Genomic DNA, 18110 nt, shown 5'->3' with positions numbered 1-18110 from the left:
GAAGGTTTTACAGTTTATTCAGTATGTATCACACTACCCATTTGTATTAAAGTACCGAGACTTCGGGCCCCCCGAGACGAGCTCGGGGACCGCCCCTTTTGATTATCTGTATGATAAGAATTATGCCTTCAAGTATGCTACTTCTTGCTATGCCGCTTGGCGCCGGGGTCGACTAGTCGGCCCGGGGATTCGCCGTCTGGCGCTATGAAATGTTTCCTGAAGTCAGACGAGTAGTGTGCGGCGCCCAAGCCATCTCCTGCTAGAAGCCGCAGCTCGCAGAGCGACTGTTTGGTAAGAAGGAGTAAGGATGAATGGGCGTCCACACGACAAATGGCTAAGGACCCAAAACATCAACATAGCTTAAGCCGGTTTCCAGCCCCCCTTTCTTACAAACCGACTCGCGCGTATTTGGCTTACTGCTTTCTATCCAACTTGTTAAATAAACTCCAAACAAAGGCAAGTACTTGCTTTCCCCAAAGTAGCCAGGCATTTGGCCCAGCGGCAGTCTGTAGAGCGGTCTGCCGGCTGGCAAAGCGGCAACTAGGAGAAGGCGGCAAAGGAAAAAGCCAAAGGAGCAATGAGCAAGGAAAGATAGGACTCGGATTAATATTTACATAAGCATAGGCCCATTGGCCGAATCTTCAGACAGAAGTTTAAAATACACCCCGAGGGTGGAATTGTGCAAATTAACAAGTTCATCAAAGACCTTCTGGAACAGATAAAAAAAGCCAGAAGGCAGCCTAAGGAGCAGCAGACGGGTTTGGAGGGTCGGAGGAGACGGCGGTGTCATGCGCCGGGGGAGTCGGCCGGGCAGTCTCTGCTTGATCGCCGCGAGCGGCAGTTGGCCCGGTCGGACGCGGCTCATTGCTAGAGGCGCGGTCGAGCTAAGGCTGGTCGCCCGCTCCGCCCTCTGGCACCTCCATCTCGCCTTCGTCCTCCGCCTCGCCTTCTTCCTCGGTGGTGGAGTCAATCACCTCCGCCGAGTCCTCGACATATTCCGGGTTTATGCCGAACCACTATGGCGGCACTTCCTCGCCGCCTTCAGCCCGCTCGGGGATGAAGACACTAGTGTCCGTGTACTCGGCGATGGCCGCCGCACGATCGACAAGGGCGCCCTCCACAGCCTCCAGCTCGGCCTGGGCCTCTGACCGGAACGCGGCCAGACGGTCCAGGTCCAGCCGCGGATACCACGCCTTGACGAACTCCAAGGCCCGGCGCGCTTCGGCCCGGGCCGAGGAACCCTTCCAAGCTTCAAGACGGCCGGCGGCGACTTCCAGCCAGTTGGTGGTCTGACTGGCGGTGCGCAGAGCTGGCATGTCTGGCCACAGAGCGGCAACCGCCTGGGCGCCGGCACGCTGAAGCCGGCGCATCCGCCGGTGGGCCGGACGAAGACGGGCCTCGATGCTCAGAAGCTGCTCATCGACGGTCAAGGGAGCGTTGGCGGCAATCACGTCACTGTTTGCCCTTCGCGCCTCACGATCAGCCTCGATGGCCAGAGGGACTACCTGCGAGTGGCCAGGGAAGAAGTCTGCCAAGACAAAAAAGAAGCAAGTCGAAAAATCAGAAGTCAGCCTGACACATAGTCGGAAATTCAAAGAAAGAAAGCTCACCATCGACGATTTCCTCAATCTCTGGAAGCCGGAAGTCAGCATCGCCTCCCTGTCGGTCCAGGAGGAGCGTTCGCTCTCGAACTCGGCCAAGAGAGTGGTCTCCTTCTTCTCGGCCTTGTCCTGCGCCTTCTTGAGCAGCTCCTTCTGCTCGGCCAGCTGCACAGCAAGCAGATCGCACTCCGCAGCGAGTTTGCTGCACTCCTCCCCCTTGGCGCGCAAGGCGGTGTTAACTTCACCCAGCTGCCCCTAAAGAGTAGCGTTGGCCCCTGAAACATGAAAGAAAGAGACAAATAAGTCGTCAAGCAAAGAAGGGCGCCGGGAAGATCCGGCCCGACTGCTCAACAGTCGGGCCGAATCTCGAGGACTACAGCCCGCGGGTGCGCCAGCGTGCCCCCGCGAAGAAAGAAGAACAAAAAAGGAAACGACGAAGTCGTCAGCAAAGAAGATCACCATGAAGATCCGGCCCGACTGCTCAGCAGTCGGCCCGAATCTCGGGGACTACAGCCCGCGGGTGCGCCAGCGCGCCCCCGCGAAGAAGAGAGGGAAAAAGAACTTACTCCGGCTCTCCGTCAAGTCGGCAGTCCGCTTGCTCAACTCCTCAACATTACGGTTGAAGGCAGTGGCGCGGAGGTTGTGATACTCCTGCAAGCAACGATGTCAGACAAAATAAGTACTTGGAACTCGCCAAAGGGAGTTCCGAGCCGCCTGCTCAGCAGCTGGCCCGAAACTCGAGGACTACACCCAGTGGGTGCGCTGGCGCGCCCCCACAGAGAAAAACAAGAATCAAAAAGAAGAAGGAAACGTACTCGGACGGCCGTCCGCGCTGCCAGATGCGCCCCGGTGCAAGTTTGAAGGGCGTCGCCTTCAGCGCGCAGCTTCGCGTGAACGTCCAGAAGCGCTTGATTCAGCGGCCCAGTGCCGCCTCCGCGCAACCACTCGATGGGCGCGGCGCTTGTTGCCTCAGCATCTAGGGCCGCCGAGCTGGCGGCACCGGTCTCCTGAGGTCGCGGCGCCGAGGTCGCCCTCTCAAGACGGCTGCGCACCGGCGAGGCGACTTGAAGAAGCAGCCTCGCCTCGGACTCGTCCGCGGTCGGCGGCTTCGGTGGACCCGCCGGCTGTTTGTCGTGCGGTCTCCCAGACGGCGGCGGAGGCGGCGGTGGCGGCACGAGAGTGTCCGACATGGAGGCCTCGCCACTTTCCTTCTCCACGACGGGGTTCTCGATGCCGGCTTCTTCGGTCTGCCCCGTGAACTCTGGAGGCGGCGGCGCAGAGGACAGTGGGGGGACGAGCATCGCCGATCGGCGACGCGCGGCCTCCTCGGCTCGCCGACTCGCCGCAAGGGCGGCTTCGGCATCCTCCAGCTTCTTCTGGGCGGAGGCGGCCGCCTTCTCGGTCTCCGCCTTCTCCAGACGGTCGGCCTCCTCCTCGTTGTGCTTCTCCCGCGCGTTTCGCTCCGTCGCCTCCCGGAGGTTGGCGGCGGGGTCGATCCACCGAGTATTGGCGGACGTCTCCGCCGACCCCATGACGGAGGGGACGGCGACTCTCTCAAGGGAAAGAGGGGCCCTGAAGAAGAATGGGAGGAGTATAAAAGAAGACTCGGACAAGATTCACCGAAGGAAAATAAAAAAGCGTAAAGACTTACGCAGAGACTAGCGGCGGCCTTCTCACTTCCCTACGGAAGCGGTTGGCCTTCGCGGCCGCCTCCTCCCGTTTGGTCGCGGCGGCCACCCCCTTGAACTTCTTCAATTTGCCGCCGGGCGCACTCAGCCCGGCGTGGCGCCTCTTCGCGCCGCCGTGGCCAGCCGGGCCGGCGGAGGAGCTGGCGCCCGACGAGCCGACCCTCAGCTGGTGGCACGGGGCGACTTCCCCTTCGGCGTCGTCATCGGGCCAGTCGGCGAAGGTGGCTGAGGGCCTGAAGCCGCCTACCACTCCTCCTCCCCCGCCTTTGGCGTCAGCCTCCATCGCCGCCGCCCCCAAGTCGGGGTCATCGACGTCGCTCTCCGCATGATCGGGGACGAACTCGCGGGGCTGTCTCGTGGCGCCGGCTGCAGGCTGCATGAGTGGGTTCTAGTTCAGAAGAAACCAACGAGAATCAGAAACCGGATTCAGCCGCAAAGAAGACAAAGCAGTAAGGAGACGCGACTTACCACTGGTGGGGGGTCATCGCGCGAGTACGGCTCCTTGCCAAACTGCCAGTCCTCCCCGAACTCGCAGTTCGCGATATGATTCACCATGTTTGCCACCTTCGCGTGGGGCATCTCCTTGGTGCTCATCCGACTTGGGTCTCGGAGGCCGCTCATCTGATAGATCAGGTGAGGCCGACCTTGGAGCGGGAGAACTCGGCGGGCCACGAAGGCGGCCAGCAAGTCAGACCCGACGAGGCCCTCCGACTGCGTCAAGACTCGGAGTCGTGCTACGGCAGCGACTCCGGCGGGAGTCAGCTTCTTGACCCGATGCGACCAGCTGGGGAACCTCCCAGCTGGGGGGCCGGCTTTGTAACCGGCAGATTAACCCAGTCGCCGTCGGAGGCAAGGTTCTTCATGTAGAAATATGAGCGCTGCCACATCCTCACCGACTTGATCAGCGAGATGGAAGGGAAGGGGTTGTCGGCCGTCGAGCGCAGCATCGCGATGAAGGCACCACACTTAGCTGGCACGCCGGCGATGTGCGTGCCGAGCTTAGAAGAGAAGAATTCCCCCCACAGCTCGATGGTGGGGAGAACACCGAGGAAACCTTTGCACAGAGTGGCGAAGGTGGAGAGCAGCACCACCGTGTTCGGGGTGAGGTGGTGCGGCTGGAGGCTGTGAAACTCCAAGAAGGAGCGGAAGAAGCCGCTCGCCGGCAGCCCCAGGCCGCGCATGAGGTGCGAGCGGAAGATGACCCGCTCGCCCTCCTCCGGCGCCGGCGATATCTCCTTCGCCGGCGCGGTGCGGGTTCGCACGAGGTGTGCGCCGGGCAGCCGGCGCGTCTTGCGGAGGAATTCAATGAGGTCGTCGTCGACCTCCGAGCCGTCCCACGTGCCGGAACGCAGGGCCGGAGCCGCGGCGATGGAGGAGGAGCTCATCGCTGGCTGGCGCGGTGTGGTTCTGCTCGCCGGCAGCAGGAAGGAGAGAGGAAGGAAGAGGAAGCGGGGGTCGAGGGAGATGGGCGCGCGTGCTATGCCACTCCACTCCCCCCCTACTTATAGCCTTGGAGGCTGAGAAGCCGAGGGGGCGGGCGTGGGATTAACTGCGCCCAGAGCCCCACGCCGCCCCACGATTCACCCCACGAAGTTACTGCACGCAGTAACAACGTGAGAAGTCTAACCGTTCGCGTGGCCACATCGGATCCGTTCGCGTGCCGAGGTGCGGTAGTGGCGGGCCCCGCCTGACAGCCCGTCCCATCGTGCGCGTGGGATGGCAGACTGTCCCTGCCGCGTGGCGCCGCGCGATAGGGCCGCGGTGGGCGGCAGCAGGGAAGTGTATCAGGTACGCCGCCTGGTCTCCCGCCACGACTTTCGAGCTCTCCACAGAGCAAAGATGGCCTCTACGAATCCGACTGCGGATAGTCGGCCCAGAGGAAGACGGTAATGAAGCCCAGATTCGACCGCTGGAACAATGAAACTGTTGAGTCCCCCCAGCGAGTCACTCTCGGAGCCTCACCAGCTTCGGGGACTACTGTCGGAGTAATGGGCCACGGGTATGCTGACCCGAGCCCAAGAACCTTTCAAGACATCGGGGCAGGCCGCGCCCCTCAATGCTGAGTCTGAGATGACGACTCCCAGACGAACCGAGTCTGAGATGACGACTCCCAGATGAGCCGAGTCTCAGATGACGACTCCCAGATGAACCGAGTCTCAGATGACGACTCCCAGACGAACCGAGTCTCATATGACGACTCCTAGACGAGCCGAGTCTCAGATGACGACTCCCAGATGAACCGAGTTTCAGATGACGACTCCCAGATGAACCGAGTCTCAGATAACGACTCCCAGATGGGCCGACTAATGGCCGGCGACTTCCCGAGGAGCCGGCTATGGAGATTCGGCCCGCGACTCTATGCTCATTGCGGGTACAACCGCGATGTGGCCGTCACCTCCTGCTTGCGAGGAGCCGGCATGGCTACAGTGTGTCGTACCGCCGGAGATCTCCGGCGTGGCCCGGCACTGTAGCCGCGCCAGACCTGACCTCGTCCACAGTGCATGGCGCACTGTGGCCACGATGGCCTACCTGTACGGCTCAGAGACGGTGGACCCGCCAGTCAGTGAGAGCTAGAAGACGGCGGGTACGCCCCGAAGGCGGCCCCGTGGGTGTCGGCACCCCAGAGTCGGCCAGCCCCTCTCACGGGTCCCACGCGCCATTAACCAGACAAGATGGGGAGTAACGACAGTGATCGCCCGATAGACGGCGACACTGTTGCCACGACCCAATGACCAAGCCTGCGTCATCAGAGGCACGGCTACAGTTCCGGACTCGCCGGCGGGCCCCATCAGTCGGCAGAAAAGACAACGGCCTATGAGACAGATGGCCGGGACCCGCGCCCAGCCGGATTACCATTGTATCCCCGGGGGGTAGGCCTATATAAACCCCCTGGGCCACCCATGCAAAGGGTTCGCATCCATTAGCCTTAGACCCGATCATATAGGAAGAAGAGGGCTGGCCTTGCCTCCTTCTACCTCCAGAATACAGCTCTAGGAGCAACCTTGTAGTCACTACGCCTTAGTGATCATGCGGAGACCCCGCAGAGCAGCAGTAGGGGTGTTATCTCCCCGGAGAGCCCCGAAGCTGGGTAAGATTCGCCGGCGTGCATGCCTTCGCCTAATCCCGTTTCCTGGCACCGGCGACGTTCTACTTGCTCCCACCATGATAAGCCATCCTTTGGCATAGGTCGCACCCAACCCCCGACAACCAGATAAAGTTGAACCCGACTGATCGCTTGAAGACCACCTTCATCACCCCATTCAGAGCTTTCTACTACCTCACTATGACATTCGGCTTGAGAAATGTCGGTGCCACCTTTCAGCGTTGCATGCAGAAATGCCTCCTCAAGCAACTCGGCAGAAATGCCCACGTCTACGTAGACAATGTTGTGGTGAAGACGGAGAAGCGCGACACCCTGCTGGAAGACCTCAAGGACACCTTTGAGAATCTGCGCCAGTTTCAGATCAAGCTCAACCTGGAGAAATGCGTGTTCGGGGTACCAGTCGGCCAACTCCTGGGCTTTCTGGTCTCTGAACGCGGCATCGAGTGCAACCCAGTGAAGATCAAGGCTATAGAGAGAATGAAGGTCCCTACCAAGCTGCGAGACGTCCAAAAATTCACAGGATGCTTGGCATCTTTGAACCGCTTCATGAGCCGGCTCGGAGAGAAGGCTCTCCCCCTCTATCGACTCATGAAGAAGTCCACTCACTTTGAGTGGAATGACCAGGCGGACCAAGCTTTCCACGAGCTGAAGAAGATGTTGTCCACACCACCTGTCTTGGCGGCCCCAACTGAGAAGGAACCCATGCTCCTCTACATCGCCGCTACCAGCCAGGTGGTCAGCACGGTCATCATAGTCCAGCGTCCCGAAGAAGGCCGAGCTCAGCTAGTTCAGAGGTCAGTATACTATTTGAGCGAAGTACTGTCCGCCTCAAAACAGAACTATCCGCACTATCAGAAAATGTGCTATGGTATGTACTTAGCCTCCAAGAAACTCAAGCCCTACTTTCAAGAACATCCCATTACGGTCGTATGCACTGCCCCGCTTGCCGAGATCATAGGCAGCCGGGATGCATCCGGCCGAGTGGCGAAATGGGCCATCGCGCTGGCTCCATACACGGTCTACTATCAGCCCCGCACCTCCATCAAGTCCCAAGCATTGGCCGACTTCCTCATTGACTGGGCCGAGACCCAGTACCTGCCACCGGCCCCCGACTCCACTCATTGGCGGATGCACTTTGACGGATCCAAGATGCGCACCGGCTTGGGAGCCGGCATTGTCCTCACCTCTCCCAAGGGCGACAAACTCAGATACACACTAAAAATCCACTTTGCCGCCTCCAACAATGTGGCCGAGTATGAGGCGCTCATACATGGGCTCCGGCTAGCCAAGGAACTCGGCATCCGCCGGATCCTGTGTTATGGCAACTCGGACTTAGTGGTTCAGCAATCATCCGGCGACTGGGATGCCAAGGACGCGAACATGGCAAGCTACCGCTTCCTCGTCCAGCAGCTCAGTGGATATTTCGAGGGGTGCGAGTTCCTTCATGTGCCACGGGCCGATAATGAGCAAGCAGATGCCCTGGCACGAATAGGCTCCACTAGGCAAGCTATACCAACCGGCGTCGCCCTCCAACGCCTCCTCAAGCCATTTGTCAAGCCATCTCCGGAATCCAGTTCCATCTTTGTGCCGCCTGACCCCGACGCAGTCGGATCCGACTTCGGGGACTAGGCAGGAGGCCCGGGGACTTCGGCAGCCGGCTCGGGGACTGCCATAGTCGAACCCGGCCCGGGGACTTCCATAGTCGAACCCGACCCGGGGACTGCAGCAACACAGCAGGCGGAGGCCGACTCCAACTCCTCACAACCCAGCCCGCCCACCCTGGTTGCAGTAGCCGTTTTGGCAGTCGAAGAAATCACAGCCCCATCATGGGTCCAGCCCATCCTCCGCTTCCTGGTAAATGGAGAGCTGCCGACTGATGAAATCTCAACAAGACAAGTCCAACGCCAAGCCGGAGCTTACACAATAATGAACCAAGAGCTAGTCAGGCGCAATGCTACTGGAGTCTTCCAGCGCTGCGTCGAGCCAGAGAAAGACATAGCAATCCTCGAAGACATCCACCAAGGCGAATGCGGCCACCATGCCGCCTCCAGGGCGCTCGTCGCCAAGGCTTTCCGTCATGGATTGTTCTGGCCGACTGCTTTGGAGGATGCCAAGGAACTAGTCGAACACTTCAAAGGGTGCCAAGTCTTCGGATCCAAGCAACACCTGCCGGCTTCGGCACTCAATACCATCCCCATCACTTGGCCCTTTGCCGTCTGGGGGCTGGACATGGTCGGCCCATTCAATACGGCGCGCGGCGGCATGACACACCTGCTTGTCACCATGGACAAATTCACCAAGTGGATTGAAACTAAGCCGATCAAGAAATTAAATGGGCCGACTGCCGTAACATTCATTGCAGATATTACAACTCGGTATGGCGTGCCACACAACATCATCACCGACAACGGCACGCATTTTGCCAAGGGAGCACTGGCACGTTTCTGCACGACACAGGGCATCCGACTGGACTTAGCATCCATTGCCCACCCACAGTCAAGCGGCCAAGTCGAGCGAGCAAACGGCCTCATCCTCTCTGGCATCAAGCCCCGACTGGTCGTGCCACTGGAGCGTTCGGCCGGCTGCTGGCTCGATGAGCTACCGGCCGTCCTCTGGAGTCTGCGCACTACCCCAAACAAGTCAACCGGCTTCACCCCTTTCTTCCTTGTATATGGTGCTGAGGCTGTCATCCCAACTGACATCGAATTCGACTCACCTCGAGTCACCATGTACACGGAGGCGGAGGCTAAAGAAGCAAGAGAAGACGGTGTCGACTTGCTGGAAGAAACCCGACTGTTAGCCCTCAGCCGGTCCGCCATCTACTAGCAAGGTCTGCGCCGTTACCACAGCCGGAGGGTGAAGCCAAGATCCTTCCAAGAGGGAGACCTTGTGCTCCGGCTGATACAGCGAACAGCCGGCCAGCACAAGCTCTCAGCACCTTGGGAAGGCCCCTTCGTCATTAGCCGGGCTCTGGGAAACGACTCCTACTATTTAATTGACGCACAGAAGCCGAAGGCACGCAAGAGAGATGACTCCGACAAGGAGTCGGAGCGCCCATGGAACGCTAATCTTCTTCGAAGATTTTACAGTTGAAATGCAGTATGTATCACACTACCTTTTGTATTAAGTATCAGACAACGGGCCCCCCGAGGAGTTCTCGGGGACTACCCTATTTTATCTATGAATGCCGGGTATCATACCCATGGTTACACCACATTTATCTTCTCCGTCCGGCACTGGGTCCGACTAGTCGGCCCGGGGACTTGCCGCCTTGAGTTATGTCTGAGTTCTACATGCAGTCAGACAAGTAATGTGCCGACACCCAAGCCCTCTCTTGTAAAAGGCACAACTCAAAGAATCGACTGCCTACTAGCAAGAGCTGAAGGCGGAAAGGATGCCCACATGAAAAACGGCTAAGGACTAATGAACTTACATAACACAAGCCGGCTTCCCCCTCGCCAACCGGCTGTTGAAGCAGCCGGCTGGCCGGCTTCCTTTCCTACTCGGCTACAATCTAAGAAAGCTTGAGTACTTGCCTTCCCAGTCGGCTGAACTCCTTACCCGGCCACAGACTGCAGAGCAGCTGTCTGGCTGGGAAGGCGGCACCCAAAGGAAGGCGGCAAAGGAAAAAAGCCGAGAGATAAAAAGCAAGTAGGAATGGAAGCCAAGCTCATGCATAATAATATTTACACAAAAGGCCTTTGAGAGGCCGGCATTCAACAAAGTTTGAATACACCCCCAGTGGATGGAATTGCGCAAAGATAACAAGTCTGTTCAAAGAGTGTCGAGCAGGAAAATAAAAACAGTAAATCAGGCCAAGGGAGTGCCCGAAGCGTCAGGAAGATTGGTTGAGACGACGGCGTCGGCTGGAGGAGTGGCCGGCTGGCGAGTCTCGGCTTGGTCATCACCGGCAGTAGGCGGGGCATTCGTGCGCGCCTTGTTGCTGGAGGCACGGTCAGACTGAGGCTGGCTGGTTGCTCCAACATCCGGCACAGCGTCTTCGCCGTCTTCCTCCTCCTCCTCTTCGCCCTCGTCGCTGGAGTCAATCTCCTCCGCCGAGTCTTCGCCATCGGCCGAGTTCAGCCCGAACGACTCTTCCGACTGCGCGACGCCATCCTCATTCACCTCAGGAGCAAAGGCGTTGGTGTCGGTGAAGTCGGCGATCGCCGAGGCGCGCTGGATGATAGCCAGCCGCACCGCCTCTAGCTCCTCGTCAGCCTCCTGCCGCCAGGTGCGCAGTTGGTCCAAGTTCAGCCTAGGGTACCAAGCCCAGACGAACTCTAGCACCCGGTGGGCGCCGGATCGAGCTGCTGAAGCCTTCCAGGCCTCAAGGCGGCCGACGGCTACCTCCAGCCAGTCGGCGGTACGACTGGGGGTGCGAGGAATTACTTTGCCAGGCCAGAGGGCGGCCAGCACCTGTGCTCCGGCACGCTAAAGCCGGCGGAGCATGCGGTAGGCCGGCTGAAGGCGGGCCTGGATCGCCAGAAGCTGCTCCTCAAGCGACCGGTTGGAACCCGGCGCGACCTCAACCCCAGCCTGCCGCCGGGCCTCACGATGAGCTTCGATGGCTTGGTTGGCAGCGACAGAATAGCCAGGAAAGTACTCTTGACAAAGAAGAAAGAAACAGAGCAAGTCAGGAGACAAACTGACCTACGAGGAACAAGCAAAAGTGAAGAAGAAGGCGGCCTACCATCAACCAAGTCCTCGACTCGGCCGTAGCCTTCGCTCAGAGCTTGCCTTGCCTCATCCCAGCTCGCCGCCTCGGTCTCGTATTCGGCTTTGAGGGCAGACTCACTGTCCTGCGCCGCCTTCAGGGCCGCCCTGTGGCTTTCCTCCTGGTCGGCCAGCCTCTTGGCCAGGCGGTCACGCTCCAGAGCCAGGGCATTGAGCTCGCCCTCCCTGGTGCGAAGGGCGGTCTGGGCCACACCCAGCTGTTGCCTCAAGTCGGCGTTGGCTCCTGCCAACATGGAGAGAAGAAGTTAAGAAAGAAGTTGGCAAGAAAGATCCGACCCGATTGCTCAGCAGTCGGCCCGAATCTCGGGGACTACACCCAGTGGGTGCACTGACGCGCCCCCACATGAGATAAAGAGACAAAGACACTCACGCCAGCTCTCCGTTAGATCGGCGGTCCTTTGATTTGCCTCCCAGACCTGGGAGTTGAAGGTAGCGGCATGAAGGTTGTGATAATCCTGCGAAGGCAAAAGCAAGTTAGTAGGGCAAAGTCTTCGAAGAAGTTCCAAGTTGCCTGCTCAGCAGCCGGCTCGGAACTCGGGGACTACACCCAGTGGGTGCGCTGACACGCCCCCACGGAAAAAATCATGAGCAAGAAAACTCACCCGAACGACCGCCAGGGTCGCAATAAACTCCCACTTCTCCCTCCGGGACGACTACGTCGCCCCACTCCCTCTCCATCGCCGGCGGGTCACAGCCGATTTCCTCCGTCGGGGGCACCGGGACGCCCGGGAGCGCGGAGCGGAGGGGGATGACAAGTTGCGGAGGCTAGCCACGCAGGGCCTCTGTCGCCCTCTCTGCGGCCTCTGCTTCCACCCGGGCCCTGGCTGCTGCGTCGGAGTGCACCTCGGCCGACTCCGTCGTCGTCTCCTGTGCCAACTTGGCGGCGTCTGCCCTTCGCTCCTCCGCCTCCCGCTCCTCCCGCGCCTCCCACGTGTTCCGCTCCGTCGCCGCCTGAAGCTCGGTGCGGGGGTCTATGCGACGGGAGCCCGTAGATCCTCCCGCCCCGCCGACTATGGTGGCGGCGGTAGTCCGCTCAAGAGAGAGCGGGGCCCTGGTTGGGAAAACCGAGAAAGGGCTTAGAAGAACATTGACTAAAGAAAGAAAGAAAAAGCGCGTAAGGGCCAAAACTTATGCCGAGACCGCCTGCAGCTGCTTCACCACTTTGCGGAAGCGGGCCGCCTTCGCGGCCGCCTCATCCCGCTTGGTCGCCGCCGCCGATCCCTTAGGCTTCTTCGGCCGGCCTCCGATGAGAGTCGGCGCCGCTCGGCGTTTCTGTGCGCCACCTCGTGCGGTCGGCCCGCCGGATGGGCCGGCGCCTTGGGGGTCGGTCGCCGGCTTGCGGCGCGGGATGGGATCGGCCTCGTCATCATCGGGTCAGTCGTCAAAGCCGGCGGTGAAGCCGGAGCCACCTGTCTCGCCGCCACCTCCCGCGGCGTCATCGTCCAGGGCGGCTGCCCCCAAGTCGGCGTCCTCGGAGTCGTCCGCCTCGCAGTCGGTGGCGAACTCATGCTCTGGCCCCGTAGTCCCAGCCGAAGGGTGAAGGAGAGGATTCTGATTGAAGATAAACCGACTAGTCAAGAGTCGTCCAGAGAAGAAAATTGGGCAACAAGGAAAGAAAGAAAATTTACCAAGGGTGGTGGATTGGCGCGAGAGTACGGCGCCTTGCCATACTGCCAGTCCTCGGTGAGCTTGCAGTTGGCGATGTAGTTCACCATGTACGACACCTCTTCGTGAGGCATCTCCCTGGTGCCGAGCCGGCTCGTGTCGAAGCGGCCGCTCATCTGATAGATCAGATGAGGGCGGCCCTGAAGCGGGAGAACCTGGCGCTCGATGAAGGCGGCGATCAAGTCGGGCCCGGTCAGGCGCTCCGACTGGACCAGCACCCGAAGCCGGGCGATGGCACCGGCTCCAGCGGGCGTTAGCGACCTGGACTGGTAGGACCATGAGGCCGGCCTCGCAGCCGGCGGGCCGGCCACATAAGCCGGCAAGTTGACATAATCGCCATTCGGGGCAACGTTCTTCACGTAAAAGTAAGAACATTGCCAGAGCTTCATCGATTGGATCAGCGCGATAGGAGGGAAGGGGTTGTCGGCGGTGGACCTCCTTATGGCGATAAAGGCGCCACACGGAGCCGGCACGCCCGCGACGACCGTGCCGAGCTTGGATTGGAAGAGCTCCCCCAGAGCTCGATGGTGGGGAGGACGCCGAGGAAACCCTCGCACAACGAGACGAAGGCGGACAGCAGCCCCACCGTGTTGGGGGTGAGGTGGTGCGGCTGAAGCTGGTCAAAATCAAGAAATGCATGGAAGAAGCCGCTCACGGGAAGGCCAACACCGCGCAGGGAGTGCGACTAGAAGATTACTCGCTCGCCTTCCTCTGGCGCCGGCGAAACCCCCCTCGCTAGTGCGAGACGGACTCGCACAAGATGCTTGCCGGGAAGCCGCCGTGTCTTGCGGAGGAAATCAATATGGTCGTCACGAACGGTGGAGCCGTCCCAAGAGCTCGACGTCGGAGCCATAACGGCAAGCGTGGCGGCGGAGAGCACTCAGCACGGAGGTAGCAGGCATGCGGCACGCTGGGAAGAGGGAAAGAATGGCGGAGCGCGGCACGGCGATGGGCTACCACGGCAAGGAAGGAAAGGGAGGGGGCGAGGGCGAGCGTGCGAACAACTGCTGCTCCCCCTTCCCGCCCCTACTTATAGCCCCGTGCGGCAAAGCCAAGGAGGTGAGGTGCGGGGGGGGGGGAGGGCGTGGGATTAACTGTGCCCACTCCCCCACGACCCGCGATTATCGCGCCTTGATGGCGAGTGGGAACCGCTGCCGGAAGACGTGCGGTCGGTTTTGGGCAACAAAGAATCCGCTCACGGGCTGAGGCACGGAAGTGGTGGGGCCTGGCCTGCAGCGGCGCCCCATCGCGCGCGTGGGCTGGCAGGCCCTTCCAGTCGAAGGAAGCCACGCGGCGCGCGGGTGGCGGGCGGCCAGCCCGCCGCTTGGTGGGCGCACCGGCTGTTTTCCTGCCTTAGGAATTTGGGAAGGCTTCGCCGAGAAGGCACGCGCAAGGGAGGCCGGCTCCTAGCTGCCGGCTCTTCGGGGTAGGAAGCTGGCCGAGCATCTCGTTCCCCCCTTCAGCCGCGAAGCCCAACCAACTTCGGGGACTACTGTCGGAGTAAATGACCACGGGTAGCCTAGCCGGCTCCCTTTGGCCCGCAGAAAAAACAATGGGCCGACGGAGCCTTGAGGTGCGCAAGACACGGAGCTGCCTTCTTCCGGCCGGCTATCGCTTAAGCCAACTAGCGGAAGGCGGCCGGCCGTAAACAATCTTCGGGGGACGCCACAACAGGGCCGACTCCAACAAAGCCGGACCATGAAGGGCCGGCTCCAAGAGAGCCGGCCCATGAAGGACCGGCTCCAAGAAAGCCGGCCCATGAAGGACCGGCTCCAAGAAAGACGGCCCATGAAGGACCGGCTCCGAGAAAGCCGGCCCATGACAGACGGCCATGGGCCGTACCCTGAAAGTCAACCTCCCATAACAGTGACGAGACGGGGCGTGGCTACAGTGGACCCTGCCACCCCCGAATCTCGGAACAAGCATGGCTATAGTACGCCGTACAGGGCGGACATCCACTGTCCGGCAAGGCACTGTTGCCATGTGAACCATGACGCCATCCACGACGGGCCGCTGGTACGGCCCAGAAGCGGCGGGCCCCTTTGGTCAGAGAGACATCCGAAGGCGGCCTGGTCTCCCCTAGCCGGCCTAGGGCCAGGCCGGCTTCCTGCAGCCGGCTTGCCCCCCTCCTCGGGGCGCGTGCACCATCAAGAGGACAGGACGAGGTAAGGCTACAGTGAGCGCCCGCAAGACGGCGGCACTGTAGCCATGCTTACCTCGACAAAGCCCTCGTCATCAGAGGCGAGGCGACAGTAACCAGCCCTCGACAAGACCCCCCAAGCGGTGGGGCCGGTAGCCGGTGAGACCCACTAGTCGGCGGGCCCCAGAAGTCGGCGGACGTAGACACTGACAGCTTGGGCCCATGCCCCGGCCGGATTACCATTGTACCCCTGGGGGGTAGGCCTATATAAACCCCCCGGGACACCCATGCAAAGGGTTGGACTCTGATAGTTTTAGCCACCACGTAGAGGGAAGAGAGGAGCTAGCCGTGCCCTTCTTCTTCCTCTCGCCGAACAGCTCTAGGAGCAGCTTGTAGCAACTTATTCATCTAGTGATCATGCGGAGACCCTGCAGAGCAGCAGTAGGGGTGTTATCTCCACGGAGAGCCCCGAAGCTGGGTAAGATTCGCCGGTGTGCATGTCTTCGCCTCATCCCGTTTCCAGGCACCGGTGATGTCTTACTGGCTCCCACAATGATAAGCCATCCGTTGGCATATGTCGTACCTACCACCCGACATTTGGCGCCCACCGTGGGGCCAGGTGCACCGTCGTCTGGAGACCTGCTCTGGACGGGAACCCTCTTCCTCCCCAGCGGGCATAGCCAGCCCGGCACGCCCAATGGCGCTTGCCCCGACACGCTGCAAAGCGTCGACGACGCCTGCGCAGCGAGCTGCCTCGCCGATCTTCTTGGCGAGGCTCGCATCTCCGACGAGCCCGCATCCGACGCGGGCACAGGCTGCTTCGAGAGCCGCCTCGTCAGCCTCCTTGATCAACTCCACGTCCCCGGCGAGCCTAGCGCGGACTTGGAGTCGGTCGCCTCCACCGACCCGATGCTTGTCGATTCCGACACGGTGTCGCTCGACGCCTTCCCCTCCGATGTGATTGCCTTCGACGACCCTCTTCCTCGAGCCGACAGTGGCGGCAGCACCGTCACCGAAGTGCTTGTCATCAGCCACGGCGTCGCCTCCGACGAGAACGCCCGCGACGCCCTGCAGGCCGCATTGCACGACCTGTCCTCCCCCATCCCGGCGGACGCTGACGCTGAGGCGCTGGAGGCACGCCGACTTGCCCTCCTTGCGGAGGGCCAGAAGATAGCCATCCGTTGGCATATGTCGTACCTACCACCCAACAGGGAGCTTTTTCAAATACACATTGGATATTTTTATACGTGTTGAGCATTCTTTTAAATATATGTTAAATGTATTTTAAAATGCATGTTGAACATTTTTTAAATACATATTAAACAATTTTTAATACATGGTCGATACTTTTATAAGCAACAAGATGTTTTGAAATGTGTAAAACATTTATGAAGTGTCAAAAAGTTTTTAAAATGTCACAAGAAAATTATAATTATGTGAAAAAGTTTCTTAAAATTACATTAAACTACTTTTGAAATTTATAAACATTTTTTAAAATATCAAAAATATTTTTTTTGAAACACGTGAGCATTTTCAAAATGTGATGAAGTTTTATCCAATGCACGTGAACATTTCTTACATTGTATTAACATTTTCTTAAATGTCCCAAACATTTTTTTTGAAATGGCACAAATATATTTGAAAATGTTAAGAAAATCAATTATGAAATGATATATATATATATATATATATATATAATATTTCAAAAATATAAACAAAAAGGAACAAACATGATCGCAACAAGTCGGATGTAAGGAAGTGAAACAAAAAATAACTTATTAGTGGGTTGGCCAACACTTGAATGGATGTAGGCAAGTCAGACTTTCAGCTCACAACAAGCCTGGTATAGCCCTGCCCTTGCCTCTATGGTGCATCCTCATTATTTTGAACCAAGGTCATCACATCTGCATTGCACGGACTTTCTACAATCGACATGTCGATACTCCTCTGCGCCTCTGCGCCCTAATTGGAGCATATCCCAGGTTTGATAGAATAAATTTGGTTTACTCCTCTAACTGGTACCTAGCCGATCCCTAAACCGAATGGAAGAGGATAATTTATCTATCCCGCGTCTGAATTTACCACGCTGCTACTGCTCGGAGGAAAAGTTGAGCCTCTCTCTCCTCTCCTCCCGCCCCCGCCGCTACCTCTCCACCGGCGAACCTCCGCAGCCGCTTGTTGGCCCCGCCGCTACCTCGTTGCCTCCCTTGGCCCTTGAAGCCCTTCTGCCCGACGTCAAGCCTGTTTGGCCCCCGCCGTTGTTGTCGGAATCAAAGTGAAATGCCGCTGCCGTCGCCATAGCCAATTCGTTGGGTTGCTTCTTATCTTCTTCCTCTTTGGCGGCCGCCGCATCTGACTTTACTTGCACATAGCTGCAGGCCACGCCCACGCTTTGTCGCCTGCCCGTTCGGCTAAAACGACGGCAGCTGCTTGGTGCACCACCACCGCACCACAAGTGTCTGTCGGTTTGCCTAGGTGAGTTTTTTCGTTCGTTTCTTTTTGAACAGAGCCGTTTGAATTGTAGATGAAGAGGTTGAGGCAGATAGTTTTTGAGGAATTGTCGTCAAACAAAGAGGAAGAAGGTGACGAAGACTTTGAAACCATTTTAGGCATGATTTTCAGTGATGATATTCGACGGCCTTGGAGAGGATCACAGTCTGGCTGCATACACATCAACCATGATAGAGCGCAGGGCCATGCCAAGATCATGAGGGACTGCTCCAAATCCAACCTATCCGGAGAAGTACTTTCACCGACTTTTTCGGATGCATACAAGTCTTTTTCCGACCATTTTCAAAAGACATTGAGAAGTATGATGAATGGTTCAAGCTCCAAAGAAATGCAAGTGGAGAGATAAGTGTAAGCCCTCTGATGAAGTGCATTGCGGCTGTTAAAGTCTTGGCATATGGGTGTTCGGCCGATGCAATTGACGACCATGTCCGCATTGGTGAATACACAATCTTGGAGGCCATTCGAAGGTTCACTAAAGTAGAGATCACTGTTTTTGGCCCGGAGTACTTGAGAGTACCCGACGAGGAAGACACCCAGAGGCTGATGACAGAGAGTGAAGCAAGAGGATGGCCAGGGATGCCTGGATCACTTGACTGTATGCACTGGACATGGAATACTTGTCCTGCGGGGTGGAAGGTTCAGTACAAATGCCACTTCAACAATCCAAC

This window comes from Triticum aestivum, chromosome 3B (genome assembly GCF_018294505.1).
Source record: "Triticum aestivum cultivar Chinese Spring chromosome 3B, IWGSC CS RefSeq v2.1, whole genome shotgun sequence".
Classification (NCBI taxonomy): Eukaryota; Viridiplantae; Streptophyta; class Magnoliopsida; order Poales; family Poaceae; genus Triticum; species Triticum aestivum.
Note: the sequence above shows the minus strand (reverse complement) of the source record.